Genomic DNA, 16,014 nt, shown 5'->3' with positions numbered 1-16,014 from the left:
TTCCCACTCTTGGGCATATAGGTGGAGAAAAGTCTAATCTGAAAATATATGTGCATCCAATGTTCACTCTAGCTCTACTTAAAATGGCCAAGATATGGAATCAACCTAAATGTCCATTAACATAGAAATAGATAAAGAAGATATGGTACATATATATAATGGAATATTACTCAGGCATAAAAATGAATTAATTAATGTCATTTGCAGCAATACAGATGGATCTAGGGATTATCATATCTGGTGAAATAAGTCAGAGAGAGGAAGACAAATATCATATGCTATCACTTATATGTGGGATATTAAAAAAAATGATACAAATGAACTTATTTACAAAACAGAAATAGATTCACAGACCAAGAAAACAAACTTATGGTTATGAAAAGGAGATAGAGGAGGGGAGATAAATTAAGAGTCTGGGATTAACATATACAGACTATTATATAAAATAGATAAACAACAAGAACCTGCTATGTATATCATACAGAGAACTATACTCAGTATTTTGTGATAACCTATGATGGAAAAGAATCTGAAAAAGAATATGTATATAACTGAGTCACTTTGCTGTACACTTGAAACTAACATTGTAAATTGTAAATTAATTGTAACATTGTAAATTGTAACATTGTAAATTAATATCAGTTCAGTTCAGTCACTCAGTTGTGTCTGACTCTTTGTGACCCCATGGACTGCAGCACACCAGGCTTCCCTGTCCATCACCAACACCCAGAGCTTACTCAAACTCATGTCTATCCAGTCAGTGATGCCATCCAACCATCTCATCCACTGTCAGCCCCCGTCCTCCTCCTGCCTTCAGTCTTTCCCAGCATCAGGGTCTTTAACTATACTTCAGTTTAAAAAAAAAAAGCACAGTATAGAGATGACAGTAAAGCCTAATTCTTAATATCATTGAAACACTGCATCCAACCACTGAAGTTAAGCCTCCTTTACCACATCTTCCATGAGTACAAATAGAAATCACAATTATCAACCAAGGGGAGTAGCCATATACAATAAAACAAAACTATATTCTTCTATGTTAAAAATGCACTGTGCTTAGTCCCTAGGTCGTGTCTGACTCTTTGCAACCCCACGGACTGCATCACACCAGGCTTCCTGTCCTTCACTGTCTCCCGGAGTTTGCTCAAATTCATGTCCATTGAGTTGGTGATGCCAACTCGATGATCCAATCATTTCATCCTCTGCCATCCCCTTCTCCTCTTGCTCTCAATCTTTCCCAGCATCAGAGTCTTTTCCAAGGAGTCGGCTCTTCGCATTATGTGGCCAAAGTATTGGAACTTCAGCTTTAGCATCAGTCCTTCCAATGAATATTCAGGGTTGCTTAATGGAAGGGGACTAATGCTCTCCTGAGAATTTACAAGTACCAGCAAGACCTCTTATGAGAATTCAAGTTTTGAACCCTAACTCCCACCAACCTTGCAGTCAGAGAAACATCAAGTCAAGAATTTAATGAAAAGCCATCCCAGGTAGGTAATGCCCCAGGCAAATGGCAGAAGCAAGCCTTTCTAGGGGAATGCCACTTGTGATGAATAATTTTATGTGTCAACTTCACTAGGCTAAAGGATTCCCAGGTAACTGATAAAATACTACTGCTTGGTGCAATAACACCTTGGTGAGGGTGTTTCTGGAAGAGATTAGCATTTAAATCATAGATTAAGTAAAGATCTGTCCTCACCAGTGCTGGTGGGCATCATTCAATTCTTTGAGGGCGTAAAATAAAAAAGACAAAGGAGGGGCCAGTTTTCTCTCTCTGCCCAACCTGGGGCATCCATCTTCTGCCTACCAGCATCAATGTTTCTGATTCTTAGACCTTAGGACCTGGACTAAATTATGCCACTGGTTTTCCTGGTTTTCCAGGTTTCAAACAGCGTGTCGTAAGACTTGTCCTCCCTAATCTGGTGAGCTAATTCCTATAATAATAAGCTCACACACGCATACACATTCATACATAACATATATCTTTTACTGGTTCTGGAGAGCTAATATATTCTCCAACCCAGGAAAAATTCCTGGTCAATTAAAATGAGGTTAATTTAATTAAAAATAATTCAAATGAGCATGCAAAAAATCAACAAGCATAACAATAGCAGAATCAGACCATAGATACAGGCATTATTAGACACAAATGAAAAAATAAGTATATTTGCTATATGAAAAAATAAAGCAGAGACTCTAAAAATGAATAAGAAACAAGGATTGTTTAAAATTAAGAGAATTGGGGGTAAAATACTAAGTAAAACTTCTAGAAACAAACCACAATATACTTTTTCAATAGCTAAAGAGGGAATTAGTGACTTGGAATATATCCCTGAAGAAATTATCCAAAATTCACATAGAAGGATGAAATTATTTTTAAAAATATAAAATTATAAGAAGCTAAGTGGTATGGAGGGTCAGAAGATCTAATGTACATCTGATTAGACCTCCAAAATGTGATAATGGAGAAAAAAAGTTAAAAGCAATAGTGATTAATTTTTTTCCCCAAAATTGATAAGTCATGAATCCTTAGATTACTGAAGCACAACAAATTCTGAGCAGAAAAAAATGAGGAATCCAGAGTTAAATTATAATATAGTGAAACTGCAGAACTCTTACAGAAAAGATCTAAAAAACATCCTGAAGCAACAGACCTAGCCCCCAAATGGAAGGAAGAATATGGTGGAATAAAATATTCAAAGTGTTTGGACAAAAAAATGACTGTTAACCTAAAATTTTATATCCTGTAAAGTATCCTTCAAGAAAGAGGGAAATGACATTTATAGACAAACTAAGACAGTGTTGATCACAAATAGAAATTTGAAAATTATGAAATCCAGGAAGAAGAAAAATAATTCCAGAAGGAAAGTCTGACATGCAAAAGGAAATGGTGAGGCAAGAAAATGGTAAAAATGCAAATATGTCTCAACAAATATTGACAGCATCAAAAAGGCCCCACTGATAATGGTGACTATATGAAGGCAAAGTGACAACAACAGGAAAAAGTAGAACAAAGATATTGGAAAATGTTTTAATTCTGCTGCTCCAGGTAGGAGAAACAGAAATACAACGTTATAATCAATACAATCTTCTGGAGGAGCATAAACACATGGATTAACATGAGACTTCACTGAGTTAAAAGGAAAATTGAAAAAGAATAAAAATAGAGTGTATGTTGACCTAGTCCAAACCTAACAAAGAGACAATGAGATAAGAAGGAAAAAAAAACTCAGTGAAATTTAACAAAATAAAGCAAAGAAAGATAGGGAAGGAAGAGAAGCAAAATCAGACCCAGAAAGAAGACAAAAAGAAGCACAAAATATAACCTAAATATATATACAGGTGCATCAGTAATCATAGTACATATGTTCTCCAAACTGTCATCATAATATGAATAGGTTTTTGAAAGATATAAATTATCAGATAGTTTAATTTTTAAAGATAGAAACGTGTAATTTGTGAGAACTATGTAGAATGGACATACGAAAAGGAAAGCTGACTTGGTTAAATTAATAGTTGATAAAATAGATTTTTGAAGAAAGGGCTTTATTGGGAATAAGGAGAATGACGAATGACTTTGTCATGGTAAAAGAAACAAGTCACCTGAGAAATATAACACTTGTGAACTTGCCTGTACCTAAAAACACAGTCCCCCAAAAATGTACAAAGAAAATTTTATAGAAGAGGGAAAAGATCTTTTCAAATCCACCATCATCTCTCTCAGTAATGACAGGTCAGCCAGCCAGACAAACAAAAATTTAGTAAAAATATAGATTTGAAAAATAAAGATTTGAGCAAGCTTTATTAATGGACATATATAGATTCATAGACAGAGGAGCCTGGTGGGCTATTATTCAAGGCATTGCAAAGAGTTGGACACAACTGAGCGACTAACACTCACTTGTAGATGCCTACACCAAATATTTGGCCAGAGGCTTTTCCAGGTTAATTCTTTGAAACAGTTAAGAAACACAATATTCCAGTCTTTCAAATGCTTTTTCCCAAGGAATAGGTATATAGAAAATACTCTCCAACTCATCAGTGCCTAAACCAGCAAAGAAAGTTCAAGAAAAGTTATAAACCAATCTACTTCATGAATATAAATGTGAAAATCCTTTTTAAAAATTAGGGAAAAGAATCCAACAGTGTATAAAAAAGATTATGACTAAGTTGGGTTTATCCTAGGAACAATAATACTGATTTAACATTAGAAAAGCTGTTCTTATAATTCAACACAATAGCACATTAGACAGAAAAATTGTCTAACATGTTAAATGATAAAAAAATTTTATTCAATAAAACTAAAATGCACTCATAATAAAAGTCCTCTGCAAAGATGAAATAAAAGGAAGCTTTCTTACCTGATAAAGGATATATGTGTGTGTGTGTGTCTGTGTGTCTGTGTTCGTAGCTCAGTCGTGTCCAACTCTTTGCGATCCCATGGAGTGTAGCCCATCAGGCTCCTCTGTCCATAGGATTCTCCAGGCAAGAATATTGGAGTAGGTTGCCATTCCCTTCTCCAGGGGATCTTCCTGACCCAGGGATCGAACCTGGATCTCCTGCATTACAGACAGAGTCTGAGTCCCCGGTGGCTCAGATTTTTTTAAAAAAGGATATTTATAAGTGTCAAAAGGTATCCTCAATGGTAAAAGAATTATGGTTAGCACCGTTTCTGCTCAACCTCATACTGAATGCTTTAGCCAGAGTACTAGATAAGGAAAACAAAATTAAACTAATAAAGAATTATAAAAGAACTCAAGTCATTATTGAAGATGATATTGATTGTGTACCTATAAGCCCTCAAAGAAGCAAAGAAAATTATTAGAATTATTAAGAAAGTTTGGTTATCTATATTTACATTTGATAAATACAGAGGCAGTATACAAAAATAATTTGCATCCTTCTACACTACCAACTCTGATGGGGGGAGCCATGCTCAGTAAATCTTTAATCCAATTTTCTGTTGATAAGTGGGGCTGTGTTCCCTCCTCGGCCTCAGGCCAAACTATGGTAGGGGTAATGGCTGTAATGGTGAACTCCTTCAAAAAGACTTATGCCAGGACTGTTGTATTCAGTCCCCCTAATCCCATGGCAGGCCACTGTCAACCCACACCTCCACTGGAGACTCCTGGACACTCATTTTCATTTACTGCACATAGTAAATGAAATGTTAGTTGCTCAATTGTGTCCGACTCTTTGCGACCCCATGGACTGCAGCCCACCAGGCTCCTCTGTCCTTGGGATTTTTCCAGGCAAGAATACTGGAGTGGGTAGCCATTTCCTTCTCCAGGGGATCTTCCCAACCCAGGGATCAAATCCAGGTCTCCTGCAATGCAGGCAGATTCTTTACCGATTGATCTATGAGGGAAACCCAGCTTTTATTCCAAGGAACAAGCATCTTTTAATTTCATGGCTGCAGTCACCATCTGCAGTGATTTTGGAGACCAAGAAAACAAAGTCTGTCACTGTTTTTTCACTCTCCTCTTTCACTTTCATCCAGAGGCTTTTTAGTTCCTCTTTGCTTTCAGCCATAAGGATGGTGTCATCTGCATATCTGAGGTTATTATCATATATCATATATTAATAACCTGCATATAATGAGGTTATTATCATATATCAACCATATATCAGGTTATATATCCCTGCAATCTTGAGTCCATCTTGTGCTTCATCCAGTACAGCATTTCACATGATGTACCCTGCATCATGTGACTTCCCTGGTGGCTCAGATGGTTAAGTGTCTGCCTACAATGCGGGAGACCCGGGTTCGATCCCTGGGTGGGGAAGATCCTCTGGAGAAGGAAATGGCAACCCACTCCAGTACTCTTGCCTGAAAAATCCCGTGGGAGGAGCCTGGTAGGCTACAGTTCATGGTGTTGCAAAGAGTTGGACACGACTAACTGACTTCACTTCACTTCACTTCACTCTGCATAGAAGTTAAAGAAGCAAGGAGCCACTTCACCTTGAGAGGATCATCTAGACTGTAAACATGATTGAACCCTGTGAGAGTCTCTAAGGAAACATTTAAGATTCTGGCATAAATTTTGGAGATCTACTCATCTCAAGCTGTTCAAGACCAACCTTACATATATATGGAAGAACTGTCCATGTACAGTCTGATGAAACTCCCCGCACTTGTGGCGCAGTGGAAGGAACCTGTGCTTACAGGTAGATAGCAACCTTGGAGTCCTGGATCAGCTACATATCTTTAACAAAAGCTATGACCAACCCAAAGAGCATATTAAAAAGCAGAGACATTACTTTGCCAACAAAGGTCCATCTAGGCAAAACTAAGGTTTTTCCAGTAGTCATGTATGGATGTGAGATTTGAACTATAAAGATAGCTGAATGCCGAAGAATTGATGCTTTTGAACTGGTGTTGGAGAAGACTCTTGAGAGTCCCTTGGATAGCAAGGAAATCAAACCAGTCAATCCTAAAGGAAATCAGTCCTAAATTCACTGGAAGGACTGATGCTGAAGCTCAAATACTTTGGCCACCTGATGCAAAGAGCTGACTCACTGCAAAAAAAACCCCTGGTGTTGGGAAAGATTGAAGGCAGGATGAAAAAGGGACAACAGAGGATGAGATGGCTGGATGGCATCACCAACTCAATGGACCTGAGTTTGAGCAACTCAGGGAATTGGTGATGGACAAGGGAGCCTGGTGTGCTGCATTTCATGGGGTCACAAACAATAGGACACAACTGAGCAACCGAACTGAACTGAATGTCACCGACTAACCATTGGAGATGCAACGGTTTTCCTTGTTAGGATTTTTTAAATTGGAGTGTAATTGCTTTATGGGCTTCCCTGATGGCTCAGCAGCAAAGAATCCACTTGTAATGCAGGAGATGCAGGTTCGGTCACTGGATTAGAAAGATCCCCTGGAGGAGGAAGTGGCAACTCCAGTATTCTTGCCTGGGAAACCTCATGGACAGAGGGGTCTGGCAGGCTATGATCCATAGGGCCATAAAGAAATGGACAAGACTAAAGCGCCTTAGCACAGCACATAACTGGTTTATGGGCTTTCCCAATGGCCCAGCAGTAAAGAATCCACCTTCAGTGCAGAAGACACAGGAGATGCAGTTTCAGTCTCTGAGTTGGGAAGATCTGGCGAAGGAAATTGCAACCCCCTCCAGTATTCTTGCCTGGAGAATCCCATGGACAGAGGAGCCTGGCGGTCTGCAGACCGTGAGGTCGCAAAGAGTCAGACATGACTGGGACACTGAGCACATCATTGCTTTACCGTGTCGTGTTAGCCTCTGCTGTAGAGTGGGATGAACCAGCTACACGTATACACGTATCCCCTCCCTCCTGGGATTCCCCACGCCCCCCATCCCACCCCTCTAGGTCACCACAGAGCATGAGCTGAGCCGTCTGTGCTACAAAGCAGCTTCCCGCTGGCTATTTCACACATGGTGGTGTATATATGGCAATCCTAATCTCCCAATTCATCCCACCCTCTCCTTTCCCCACGTGTCTGTTCTCTACACATGCATCTCTGTTCCTGCCCTGCTAATAGTTTCATCTGCACCATTTTTCTAGATTCCACATATATGTATTAATATACAATAATTGTTTTTTCTCTTTCTGATTTACTTTACTCTGTATGACAAACTAGGTCCATCCACATCTCTATGAATGACCCAATTTCATTTCTTTTTATGGCTGAATAATGGAGAATAATGTGGCAGTTCCTTAAAAAACTAAAAGTAAAACTACTGTATGACCGAGCAATTCCACTACTGGGCATATACCCTGAGAAAACCATAATCCAAAAAGACACATGAACCCAAGTGTTCATTGTAGCACTATTTACAATAGCCAGAACATGGAAGGAAACTAAATGTCCATCGACAGGTGAATGGATAAAGAAGATGTGGTACAAAAATAGAATGGAAATGTAGTTTTTAAATGTATCATTTACTGACACTGGCAGTGTGATTTTGTAGGAGAATATCATTTTTTCAAGTGCTTAGTCACTCAGTTATGTCTGACTGTTTGTGACCCCGTGAACTGTAGCCCGCCAGGGTCCTCTGTCCTTGGGGATTCTCCAGGCAAGAATACTGGAGTGGGTTGCCATGCCTTCCTCCAGGGGATCTTCCCAACACAGGGATCGAACCCAGGTCTCCTGCATTGCAGGTGGATTCTTTACTGTCTGAGCCACCAGGGAAATCCATTTTTTTCAAGAGGCATGGAAAAATATTTAGAGGTGAAGTGTCATGATGCCTACAACTTAATTTCAAACAGTGCATCAAAAAAAAAAAAAAAAGCCAGCCACATACAGGAAATTTTAAAAAATCAATGGATCTAGGAGGAGGGTGTACATCTATTTATTCTACTAATCTTTCCTATTTTCTGCATCTTTGAAATGTGTCTTCATAAAAAATTGAGGAAAAAAATCACAAGGATAAACCACGTAAGTGGCAACACAAATTAGTTACCTTGAGATAAATATACTAAAATATATGAACTTTCTTATGGAGAAAATTATAAACCCTTATTGGAAGGTATTAAAGACTATATTGATGGAGACATAAATAATTTGTGTATGGAAGATACAACTTCAAGGATACTAATTATCTCCTCAAGTTGACATATTAGACTGAATGCAATTGCAACCAAAATTCTAACACATCTTTTGGAGTTCACTGATGAAATCAGTCTAATATATACTTGTGAGCAAGAAAGAACAAAAGACCAGAAAAAGTTAAGACACCCAAAGAAAAGCAAAGACATGACAAGCTTATTCCCAAACCAACTGTCCCGGTCAGAAGGCTAAATGTAGGAGATCAAGTCTCCTAACTTCATTCTAGAAAGCTGTGTGATGATATTGGTGTAAGGAGAGGAGGAAATCATGAATGGAAAAGAACAAGGAGCAAGACACAGCCATATCTACCTGGAGACATGAAATGTTACAGGGATACAGGCCAGGGGAGAAATCTCATGGGATAATCCATTATCCACATGGAAAACGATGGAGTTAGAACCTTGCATCACATCATATATGTAAATCAACTCAGATGATTTAAAGACCATATGAGAACATGAGAACGAAGGGCTTGCGTATTTAGAAGCTGCAGTAGTTAGTACGGGACAGCCTTGCTAGGATTTCCTTTCCTATGTGCCTCTCGTTACACTGGGCCACGAGATCTTGGGAGATCTGGGGAGCAGAGGTGAAGCAGGAATTAAAGGTTTTGCTCCCACATTCATTGCTGGCCAGCTGGCTCACTTCTTCGCACAGGGCAATGTCCAGGCCCTTTCCCCTGACCCTCTCGCTTCTGAGACTCCAGGCCGTGTATGTTTACCTCTGTGATGATGAGTCCCACCCCAGCTTCTGCAGGACACTCCCATCAAGGTCAGGGGCAACAATCCAACTGCGTGGGCTCCAGCTTGTCCCCCATTTCACACCTGTTGTGGACTGAATTATGAACCTCAAATGCAGATGCTGAAGCCCCATCCCAATGTGATCGGATTTGGAGATAAAGCTTTCAGGTAATGAAGGTTTAGTGAGGTCATGGGTAGACTGGTGATTGGTAAGATTGATGCTCCTTGTGGAAAGATCTCTCTCACTTTGTACACACGTTGAGGAAAGGCCATGTGAAGACACAGCAAGAAGGTAGCCGTCTATGAGCCAGGAGGAGGGTCCTCACCAGGAACCAAACAGGCTAGCACCCTGATTTGGACTTTCAGCCTCTAGAACTGAAAGGAGTAAATGTCTGTGATGTTTTGTTATGGCAACCTGAGCAGACTGATATGCCGTCACTCATTGCCCCGTGGAATGCAAGCTCTGGCACTAAAGGAGAACACGAGGGCCACACAGAGACTGCTTAGACAGCTTCCTCAAGTGCAAGGTCAAGTCCTCTAACCAACCCCTTTTGAAAACACAGAGACATATCATTGTAGAACACGGAACACAAATTAAAACTGAGTGAGGGCTCCAATGTGGAGGAAGCTTGAGGACATTATTGCGGAATGAAATAAGCCAGACAAAAACACAAACGCTATGGGATTCTGCTCCTATGAGGTCCCCAGAGGAGTCAAATTCCTAGACAGAGAGTAGATGGCAGCTCACAGGGGCTGGGGGTGGGGAACAGGGTGAGTGTTCAGGGGGACTGAGTTTCAGTTGGGGAGATGGAACATTCTGGAAAAGATGATGGTTGCACCACACTGTGAATGTCCTTAATGCTGTTGAACTGCACACTTAAAAATGGTTAACATGTGAATTTTTATGTAATGTCTATTTCACCACAAAAACAAAGATACCAGATCAGTTCAGTTCAGTTCAGTCACTCAGCCGTGTCCAACTCTTTGCAACCCCATGAATCACAGCACACCACGCCTCCCTGTCCATCACGAACTCCTGGAGTTTACTCAAACTCATGTCCATCGAGTGGGTGATGCCATCCAACCATCTCATCCTCTGTCATCCCCTTTTCCTCCTGCCCCCAATCCCTCCCAGCATCAGGGTCTTTTCCAATGAGTCAACTCTTCACATGAGGTAGGCAAAGTATTGGTGTTTCAGCTTCAGCATCAGTCCTTCCAATGAACACCCAGGAGTGATCTCCTTCAGGATGGACTGGTTGGATCTCCTTGCGGTTCAAGGGAATCTCAAGAGTCTTCTCCAACACCACAGTTCAAAACCATCAATTTATCGGCACTCAATTTCTTCACAGTCCAACTCGCACATCCATACATGACCACTGGAAAAACCATAGCCTTGACTAGATGGACCTTTGTTGGCAAAGTAATGTCTCTGCTTTTTAATATACTATCTAGGTTGGTCATAACTTTCCTTCCAAGGAGTAAGCATCTTTTAATTTCATGGCTGCAATCACCATCTGCAGTGATTTTGGAGCCCCCAAAAATAAAGTCAGCCACTGTTTCCCAATCTATTTGCCATGAAGTGATGGGACTGGATGCCATGATCTTAGTTTTGTGAATGTTGAGCTTTAAGCCAACTTTTTCACTTTCCTCTTTCACTTTCATCAAGAGTGTAGTATATTTCACCACAAAAACAAAGATGCCAGATCAGCAAAAATTAAAGTTACTCAGTACCATGTGTGGCCCAAACTGAGTCAGCTGGAGGGGAGGGGAGGGTAAAGGGGGAGTGTGTAACTGGAAGCCTTTTCAGAATTCTGCAGTAACACTGAAGTTGTTGAAAGCTCTTCACCCAGCAATCTCACTCCCAAGTATGTGGCCTGAAATATTCCTGTGAAGTTTCTATAGAAATGTTTACAGAGGCACAATTGCTATTGCAAAAGCCTGGAAACAACCTAAATATTGACAGGAAAGTCCTGTCAGTTCTTCTCGTGGGTAAAGAAATAAGTATGTGTTGGTCTAATTCACATGATGCAGTGAAACTGGGCAAATGATAGGGGTGTGCTTTACCACAAATGAATCTCACAAAACGTGGAGCCAAAAGGTGAGCTTCAGGAGAACAAAATACAGAGGATTCCCTTCATGTAAAGTTCTGAACATTCAGTGTTAAACAATGTTTTTAGAGGTATTTACATATATGGTGAACTGTGTAAAAGAGAAAGAAGTGGATTAACACCAACTCCGTACTGCAGTTTTTCCCCAGTGGGAATGGATGAGATTCAATGAGGAGAGATGTAAGCTGGGGAGACTGGACATCACGCATAATGTATTGATGATAATATGTCTCTAAGCCTGGTTGATGAAGACATAGGTGTTCCCTTTATATGTTCTTTATAGCATTTTGTATTATTTATATATACATATTTTTTAAAAAGGCTAAGTGCTAAAGAATTGATGCCTTTGGTCTATGGTGCTGGAGAAGACTCTTGAGAGTCTTTTGGACAGCAAGGAGATCAAACCAGTCCATCCTAAAGGAAATCAACACTGAATATTTATTGGAAGGACTGATGCTGAAGTTGAAGCTCCAATACTTTGGCCACCTGATGCAAAGAGCTGACTCACTGGAAAAGACCCTGATGCTGGGAAAGATTGAAGGCGGGAGGAGAAGGGGAAACAGACGTTGAGATGGTTGGATGGCCTCACTGACTCAAAGGACATGATTTTGAGCAAACTCTGGGAGACAGCAAAGGACAGGGAAGCCTGGCATGCTGCAGTCTAGGGGTCTCAGAGTTGGACACGACTGAGCAACTGAACAGCAGTATGTTATTGTTGGGGCTTCCCAGGTGGCTCAGTGGTAAAGAACCTGACGCCAATGCAGGAGACACAAGAGATGCAGGTTCAATCCCTGGGTGGGGAAGATCTCCTGGAGGAGGGCAAGGCACCCCACTCCAGTATTCTTGCCTGGAAAACCCCATGGACAGAGGAGCCTGGTGGGCTACAGTCCATAGACTAGCAAAGAATTGGATACGACTGAAGTGACTTAGCATGCACGCACACATATGCTATTGTACATATGGAGTATTTAATAATTTTACAAATGATGCACGTGTCATTAAACTTTTTTTTTTATAATGTGTGTAGCTGAACATGTATGCCTTTTTAAAATATTTATTTCTATTTATTAAGCTGTGCTGGGTCTTAGTTGTGACACGCTGGTTCTTTAGTTGCAGCATGTGGGATCTAGTCCCCTGACCAGGGATCAAACCCAAGCCCCCTGCATTGGGAGCGCAGAGGTTTAACTGCTGTACCATGTCCCTGAACATGAATGCCTTGATGAGAAGGATGGAACTGCTCACCGTCTGGCAGTAATAAGACCATCTTGGCCCCATGGTGCTTCAGATGGAGAGGATAATTCTGTGTTGTGGTTTTGACGCTCACCAGAGTCCCATGGGTGCCCAGAGTCAGAAAGAGTAAGAAGGAATCAAGTCCCTTGAAAAACAAGGATGCAGGACACACAGGATTTATTCCGAACCAAAATGAGGAGGAGGACTGTGCGGAAGCCATATGATGCCATGCCCGGTGAGCTCAGGACTTATGGCCGGTCCTTCCAGAGTTAATGAGGCCCCTCATCAAACCCCACTCCTGAGCAAACAGCATCTCTAGCGGCTGCTTGGGATGGTCTCCATGCTTTCACCAAGTTCTTTGGGTGAGCCCAGGTCCCACTTGTTCACACAAGGAAAAAGTTTTCGGTAGTTGTTGTTTCTCGTGACTGAAGCCAGTAGTAAGGCTTTGCACCAAGGCTCAGCAAGTCCTGGGCCTCTGGCCCGTAAAAACAATTACCTTTCATTCAACATTTTCTGCGCCAGTCATCACGCTGGGGTTTACGCTACCTCATTTTGAGAGAGGGGCATTGATTTCCCCATTTTTACAACTGAGGGTCCTGAGGCTCTGGGAGAGGGGATGCACCAGACCCTGCTTCAGCACATAGGTGGGGCTAAGGCCAGAACTGGGTCTCTGGGCTCAGCCATCTCCTGGGAGGCAGCATCAGGTAAGGGCCCAGAGCTCCTGGTACCTGGATGTGGGTGGGGCCTGTGTTCCCAGTCTATTCCGGGTCTCTGGGGTCCCTTTGCCCCAGAACCCAGAGGGAGGCAATTGCAGGGGCAAGGGTGTGTGGGGCGGGTGGGTGGGCCGGCAGGCGGGCAGGGGGAGGGGTGGGAGAGGGGGGAACGCACACAGCAGCCGCAGTGAAGGAGGAGCAGCCCTCCGTCAGCCTCCTCCTGGGCCCTGGGTCCTCCGCCTCCTGCCCTGGTCCTCCCGCCTCCATGAGGAATCACCCTGCATCCAGGGACCTAGGCCGGAGCACTGGACGATGTGCATTCACTCAGGAGAGCAAGCTTCCTTGGCTCCGGGGGCTAAGTTCCCACTCTGTCCCCAGAGGCACCAGATTCATAACAGTGGAGCAAATACCGGACAGTGGAAATTTAAAAAAAAAAAAGAAAAGAAAAGCCACTTAGAAAGGGGAGGAGAAGAAGCAGCATTTTATTTGGCAGCCACCTGGCTGTCCCTTACCGCTGTCCCTGCCCTGCTCTCCTGGAGGTGCTGGTGGTCCCAATTCTGCCCTGGACCCACTTCCTTTTGCCAGTTCAGGTGGAGGTTTTACGATTTTTCCATGCTGGATGGGACATCACTGGAGGTGCAGACTCCAGGTCTATGGCTGGCTTGCCGGGCTTCAATTTCCATCAGTCAGTTCTGGTCAGACAGGCTAGATTCAGGCCTGGTCCTTGGCTCTGACCTGCCACTATCCTGGTGCACAGAGGGAAGAGTGCTGGGGAGGGGTCCCACCACCTCCCGGGGCCTCCCCTGAGCCAGCCAGACCCAGTGCCTGAGCCACAGTCTGGCTCTTTCCATGATTCCGTGACTTTCTCTTGCTTAATGTTCTTTTTCCTCTGGAGAAGATGAACTCCTGCGCTGAGAGGTTTATTCACCACTGACTGTCTCCTCTCACAGCCATGAAGAGACAGCCCTGTAACCCTCTAACCGCAGTGCCTCAGAACACACTGGTTCTTCCACCGGGTCCTAGGCGGCTCCTGACCAAATGCCCATCTCCAGGCTGGGACGCCAGATCCCCTCCCAGGACCCCCCTCTCCCAGGACAGCGTCTGCACCAGTGACCAGTGGGTAGTAGCCCCGACTCCCTGGGGGTGGCCCAGGCCTCTGGGGTGATGGCACCACAGCTCAGCCCTTCCCTCTATCCAAAGCTGCTTCTTTCACCCTCAAAATGTTTAACACTCCTTAAGAAACTTCCTGTCTCCAGGGAAGCTGACAGGACAGAAGTCATCTAATCTCTTAGGGCTGCAGTGGAAAAGCCATAGAGAGAAAAGTTGGGTTTAAATGAGTAATGGCACGTAAAAGGTTTAGAAAAAATATCACTATTACTCAGTTATTACCACTGGTGCTAACTGGCTTTGCATGTGGTGCTTGTGGTAAAGACACAAGAGATGCAGGTTCCATCTCTGGTTCGGGAAGATCCCAAGGAGGAGGAAATGGCAACCCACTCCAGCATTCTTACCTGGAGAATCTCATGGACAGAGGATCCTGGCGAGCTACAAAGTCAGACCCAACTGAGCAACTAAGCATGCGTGTACTATTGGTAGTACTGCTCATAATACTCAGGACACACCACTGCCTCCTAAAGCTCTAGCAAAACCCCCAGCCTGACTCAAACCCACATCCTCATGGCGACGTGTTCTAGATGCTCAAGGTGTACCCATGCAGCTAAGAACCATAAGTTAAGGATGTTCACTGCTTACATATGTGAACTCATCCATTTCCCATTAATCGACTGTGGAGTTAACCCCCTGATGGAGGAACCTTCAACCCCAGTCTGGGAAGTTTCAAGCTCTGTCTCTCATCCAACCACATTTCCAACTTGGAGCACCAAAAATCCTGTTATCATCAGAGCCCCCTATATGGACCTTCTGTCAGGAGCCCAATGAACTGTGTTCACTCTGCCTTAGGGACTAGAAGTTTTTTCATCAGGTCAAAACTAATATTTCCATCATATTGTTGAATGCCAACACTTTCAGACAAGAAACCGGAGCAGAAGTGCAGGTTAAAATACAAATGCCAGCGCACAGGTTAAAGCATTTTAGTAGATGACCCCCTGCTCTCAGAATAACGATTTATTGTTAAACAAACTTTCTTAAAGGTCAGCCATCAGAGTTGGTTTCAAGCTCACATCCTGGACTTTCTGAAAACCTCAGAGCTGAATAAAAGGCAAGGTGCTGAGGCATTAAAGGGCGGGACAGTTTTCGGGGAGGTCGTGGTCACAGATCCTTTTCTTTCAAGCTGCATGCTTTCAGGAAAGTGAGACCAGCACACCTGCTGGCCAGCTCATCTCTTGGAGGCTGTCCAGAGGCTGGGAGTTCCCTACGGGGACCAGGACTAAGGCTGACAGCCTTGGCAAGGTGGGGGAGGTGGGGACCAGTGAGTGGCTCCAGTGGGGGACAGAGACTGCACGCAGGAGCTGCTTCTCCCCTTCTCCTGGCAGGGAGGCCTGGGGCCACCACATATGCTAGGAGAGGACCAGGTCCCATGGGGCGTGGGGGCCAAGGAGGGGTGATCTGAACTCTCCTTTTCATCCGCTAGGTCTGCTGGGTCCATCTTGCAGCATGTGCAAGATTTCACTGGAAATGTG

Source organism: Dama dama, chromosome 19 (genome assembly GCF_033118175.1).
Source record: "Dama dama isolate Ldn47 chromosome 19, ASM3311817v1, whole genome shotgun sequence".
In the NCBI taxonomy this organism is placed as follows: Eukaryota; Metazoa; Chordata; class Mammalia; order Artiodactyla; family Cervidae; genus Dama; species Dama dama.
This window is presented reverse-complemented; position numbering follows the sequence as displayed.